A 6,000-nucleotide genomic window follows, 5' to 3' on the forward strand; every position below is an offset into this window, starting at 1 on the left:
AGTTAATTATATTCCTAGTGATTTGTAACTCCATCTTGCTTGTCCTCATAGATTAAAAGAATTATTATAAGTGCTGAAAGACAGAGGTTCATCTTAGGGCTCACAAGCCAGAACAAGAGACAGACACCCCCTCTGCTGGGGTTTGTGTTTCAAGTTTAGTCATCGTAACTAAAATTGCTGTTATGTCTCCCTTTTAACCTTCTTTCCCAGGGTAAGAAAATTTATGGGCTCACATTGTCTGTCTATTTCTTTCCCTTTTGAATCTGTAGATTTTATAAAACCTATTTTCTGTGTAGAGCGGAAAGATCTGGAATCATGTCCCTCATTACAAAAAGAAGCAAGAATGTGATCAGCAACTCCCTACACTGTTTGAAGTGTTCTATGTGATAGGCACAGATGTACTGGCCAGCCACTGCACTCTGCTTGTGGAGGTAGATGGTGTGTGGTGTGGTCCAGGGAATAGGGGAGCTCCAGCACTGCGAGCTCCTTAGGACTACTGGAGACAGGTGATTGTGGAAAGGAAGGGAAGTGGGGCACAGGAGCCTAGAAAACTGTACTTTGTTCCATTGCTCAAAGAGCAACTTAAATATGAAGGATCTTCAGTTTATCTCTGAGATCCCATTTAAAAGGAGGGTTCTTGAACCCTCAAATCTGTGTTCAAGCAAATCCCTCAGGTTTGATATGACTATTTGATGCTGCAGGATTTCCCAGACAAACACAGGCAGCCTGGGTGAGAATTCAAGTGACTGGAAAGCAGCAGGATGCACCCTCTGCATATCAATTTTTCAGTTGGCATTGGACTTAGTGTTCCAGTTCCAAGAACTGCCACTGAAAACAAACTCCTCCTTTTGAAGAGATGGGAACTCAGATATTCCCAGGGGAAAAAAAATAAAACGGTCTGGGGGCATAAATACAATATAGGTATAGTTTGCTTTTGCATGTAAATCACTAATGCTTTCCTCAGTCCTCACTCATTTGTAACATTTCTGTCCTTACCCACTGCTTCAGTCAAGGCAGGTCAGTGTTGCAGCTTTACTGTGGCTTTTACCTTAGGAATGTTAAAAAAAAAAGAAAATGAAAATGAAAAAAAGCTGCTCATACCCTGACAATAAAATTATGTTGGGAAAACCCCAGAAGAGATTTAGTTAATAATGAAAAATGAGTCCCTTTGCTAAGGGATCTTACTCTCTTTGAGGTAGTAATTCCTCCAGACTAACTAGCAACACTTCTTGGCAGTATAAGCTGGATCTCTATGTAAATGTTTGTTAACAGGCTTTGAAGGTAAATCAAGTGCTTAAGGTGTTACCTGTGCTGAGCAAGGGCTCCTGAAATTTGGCAAAGATGGTGATTAGGCACTGGCTCTTCCAGGACCTCCAAAGCCTATCTGCAAACAGCTTTGAAATTACCTTGGCTAGATAACCAAGGTTAAGTCCATGACACCTTCTCTGACAAGCAATGCTATTGCACAGGCAACCCTTCTTGTCAGTCCTGTACAGTTTTGGGATGATTATACTGAAATCAGCAATCCCCATGAGCATGTCTGCCTTAAGCAAATGTCTTGACACCCATGAAGCAGCCGATTTAAACAGCACTGCTGAATCTGGTTGTGCCCCTTTTGCTCGCTGTCATGGGTGGGCCAAAGAGGACATGCAAGAACTGCAAGTAGGAGCAGTTTGTATTCCCATAGTGGAATAAATACATTCCCATAAGGGACTGTAAACTGTGATCTTTCCACACAGGAACCCCTTTTCCCCTACTGCAGATTGCTGCCTGACAGAAGCTTGTTTCCCATTTTAGTTTAGGAGGTTGTTGCAATAGACACCACATCTGGTTGCAATGATCTGAAACTTTCTTGCCCTTCTCCAGGCAGCCTTACTGAAGGCAAGTTATACATGTACAATATGCACATCCACATTGCTTTAGTCGGAATATGGATCCCTTTTGGCTTCATGTTAAAATACATCATCACATGGTGAGAAAGGATTTTGACTGGAAAGATAGGAATACAGAGCCAATATAAATATTCATTGAAAAAAATAGGAATTGCTTTCAAAATAGCTAAGCTCCCAATTTATTTCTTCCTATTTCCTGAAAATTTATCACATTTGCTTAGCTCATGGCTTTTTCCTACTTATCTCTGTTTTCTCTCTGACACATTTCTGTAAGAGCAGCAGGAGCTGTGTCTTGCTATATTTTGTGGGCTGCAGTAATTACTTCAATTCAAACTTGCAATTGTGTCTTCAGTGGGATAGTAAGTTAGCCAGTTCTACTCTTAACAAATCTGTAGTAATACAGGGTAACCAAAAATGCTTTGGCGTAGTCAGAATTCCTGCATTCCTCCTTGTGTAAATAAAATGACCAGAGTTGGGGTTTGGGGTTTTCTTTTTTGTTCTGAACTGTTGGAGAATTCCTCTGTATGTCTACAGAGAAAAAAATAATAATAATTTTGAAATTATTTTTTACTGTAACCAACATATTTGTTTCACTTTTCTCTCCACCCATCTGGACTGTTCACCAACCAGAATGAGAGAGACAAGGACAAAATTGAGAGTGCAGTGAAGAGCCATTGTGAGAGTGGCTTTGGGGGAGGTGACAAAGGGGGTTCAGATCACACCTTGTGCTGCCCATAGGGGTTACAAGGATGGGAAGCCTCAGGTACTAACAAGGGATGCTCAGGTTCCTATGCACCAGGCAGTACCCAAAGAGGTTGCAGGACCTCCATCCTTGGAGGATTTTCAGAACTGAACTAGGCAAGGCAGTAAACCAACTTGCTGCAGCTTTGCAGCCAGCTCTGTTAGGGGCAGGATGTTTGGCTTGAGACCTCGGAGCTCCTGTTCCACTAAAATCCTTCAGTAACTTATCTGTATGACTTTAGGATCAAGTAGTCCAATGCTGCTGTCAATCACAGTCACCACTTCCCTCAGCTCAAAGCACACAGCCTTGCAGACCTTTTGTTGCAAATACCCCAACAACAATGGTTTCCTTCATGGTTTCACCGAAAAGGTAACTGCTGTTCTGGCAGAAATGTTCATCTTTCACAAGCCTGATGAGTACAGATTTCTTCCAGAGAACGCACAGAAAATCTGCTCTTTCTGCCCACAGTGGAGCTCAAAGAGCAGTTGCCTGTTCCCTGAGGGACTACATTAATCCTTTCTTTGTGAACCTGTATCTTGAAGGAGGTCTTCCTGCTCTCTTTGCCTTTCAGATTTTTGTCCAGCTTCTGAGACAGATCCTGAAACACCCACAGATGAAACCTCCATCCTCCATGCCCCTCTATAAGCCACTTTGCCTGCAATCTCATCTCTTGAGATGGCTAAACCCCCAAAATACCATGGAAGAGGTATTTCAGATATACTTCTGTCTTGGCTACAGAGGATGGGTCAGCTTAAGAAGGATGTAGAATGATGAGCAGAGAGGGGCACTGGTGAGATGCTAACTGATGGGGCACTCAGATGTCAGAGAGTGCCTTTCTTCAGTAACTCTCTGTGGCCAGATGTCATGTCTCCCCTGGGGGGGCCCTCAGTATAACAAGGTTTCTTGCTTGGTTTTGCATTAGAAAACTATTGACAGGCACTATATCACTTACTGACTTGCGTCTGAAGGTCCATTAATTTTGTTCTGTCACTACATTTTAATTTCCTCTGCATATCCCATATTTAGCCTGCTGATGTGTAGCATTTCTGCAGCATCACTTCTCCAGATGTCAGCTTCAAACTGGAGCTTGAAACATCTGGGGAGGAAAAAAAAAAGGCAAAGGATTTGCCAGCTGGGGTGGTGTGTGTGATGACAGGTTTGGAGGGGATGCCTAATAGCTTGAAGTGTTTGCTACAGTGGCCTACAGGTAGGGTGTTTTTTACACACACTATTTACACACCTCACACGAGCATCACTGAATTCATTACAGACCAGTTCCTATTGGTATTGAGTTAATTCTTTTCAGTTGAGAGGGTTACAAACATTATATAATGTATTTTTGGAGTCAGTGCTGCCTGTCTGGAGCAATTTCTGTGGGTTAGATGAGCCCTCATGAATGCTTTCACCAAGCAGTTAGCTGGACGTTTAGAGGAGCTGCCATGCTATTTTCCCAGCCTGATTACAGTTTAGAAAAAAACCCTGTTCTAATCAAAGATAAACTGAGTAATCATGAGAAAGGAAATGCTTCTCTAACTGCTCTGTCCTGCCCTGTCATCCTGCAGCGTGCTGTTTGTCTGCCTTTTCCCAGGAGAAGACCACGCACGTGGCTGATCCCACTATTTTGGGATTGTGTATATACCCAGGATTCAGTCTGATCAGGAACAAGAGAAGCTGAGCTCCTATGCCAATGTGCTTCCATGGTCTTGTTTGAGAATTGTCTCCCATGGCATGCCAATGTGCTCCCAGGGTCCAGCATCATCCTTTTGATTTTGTCACCTGGGTCTCTGCTGCCAGGAGAAACTGTGTCTGCAGTGGGTTTGGGCCTGGCAGGCCTCTAAAAGTGGAAAAAACTATTTTGGGGACTGCTGGGAGGAAGGACAAGGGAGTTTCAAAGCTATGGGGAAAGAGGAGGACATTATCAAATTGGGATGTGGGACCAGTGATGTGGGATTGCAGCCACAGACCTGGGATACGGAGATGTTCCACACTGAGAAAGAAATGAGCCACTGGCACTGGTATAGTGGGCTACAGTAGCAAAAACCATAGGGGATTACTGAATTGCCTGCTGAGCAGCATTTTCCCCAGCTGGTGTCTGTGGGACTGGTGTTTCCGAAGCTCAGGACAGATACCAAGGTGGCATAGCAATTGCAGACCACAGGAAGCTAAGCAAAACAAAATGCCCTAAAGCTTCAAACTTTGTCTTTAACCATCCCAGTGCTGTCAGAATCGCTTGGTGATGTGTGCATGTGCAGGATGATGTGTGATGTGTGCAGGAAAATCCCTTATGTCAGAGAACCCCTAGGAGCTGTGCACACAGCAGGCCATGTCTGGGGACTTTCCAGGTGTGCTCTTGGATTAGCAAGCAGATGTTTTCAAAGAGGTGTATGGGAAATGTGCACCGCAGGCCAAGTAACTGCACAGTTACCTCTCATACATCTGTGAGATCAAAACCTGTCACTCACCTTGAAAGATAGTGTTATCCTGTTAGAGGTGGGAGTAACTTGTCTGGACAATTTTTAACATTCCCAGTTTCCTGCAGTTGTGCTCACAGTAAAGCAAGTTTCACCTCAGTGAAATGCATAGAACCCTGGAAGATGACTGCTGTGGGCTTTTGCATCTGGGCATTCCCAGGGACTCTCTCAAGGAGCCTCTCTGCCCAAGCAGCACTGGAAAACCAGGTCTGAAGGCCCACCAGTGCTTCCAGGTTTCCCAGTGCAGGGAGCTGTCCCTGGGGGTCTGGGGAGCAGAATGGGCACATACTTGCTGTTCTGTCCAGAGAATTCATCTAACATCACAAACTGGATGCAGGTTTTCAGCTGGTATGGTGCCATCACTCAGCTGACTGCATGAGGGAGCATCTCTGTGCCCCCTGGGAAGGACCAAGCCCCCATATGGAAAGGGCCAGGGCGGAGAGCAGAGCTGTGGGGATGTTGTGCAGGACTTAAATCAAGCAGGAGTTCTACAGCTGTAAAACAAGCTCTAAACTCTGTATATATTTGAAGCTAAATTTAACCCCAGTCCTTCCAAACTTGAGCTCATGTAACTGGAGGTCTGTCAGACTAGCGCTCTGCACATGTATGATATTTTGGGAACAAGCAGGGAGTTTTTTTCCCCAGAGCTTTTGCCAAACCTCAGCTTCTGAATGTGAGGATACAGTTTAGGGAGCAGGATCCTGTACAGGATCTCACTACATGGCCCAGGGAAAACAAACCTGAATGAAGCCCACTGTTGTTGGATAATTACAGGCCCATGGGTCTCCTGGGCTTGCTGAACTGCCCAGCATCATGGCACTGCAGACTGTGGTCAGGAAGGATTTGGTACTGATCCTTCCTGGTCCCAGCGCAAGTTGTGAGGGAGCCCAGGATT

The sequence above is a fragment of the Melopsittacus undulatus genome, chromosome 8, assembly GCF_012275295.1.
Source record: "Melopsittacus undulatus isolate bMelUnd1 chromosome 8, bMelUnd1.mat.Z, whole genome shotgun sequence".
Classification (NCBI taxonomy): Eukaryota; Metazoa; Chordata; class Aves; order Psittaciformes; family Psittaculidae; genus Melopsittacus; species Melopsittacus undulatus.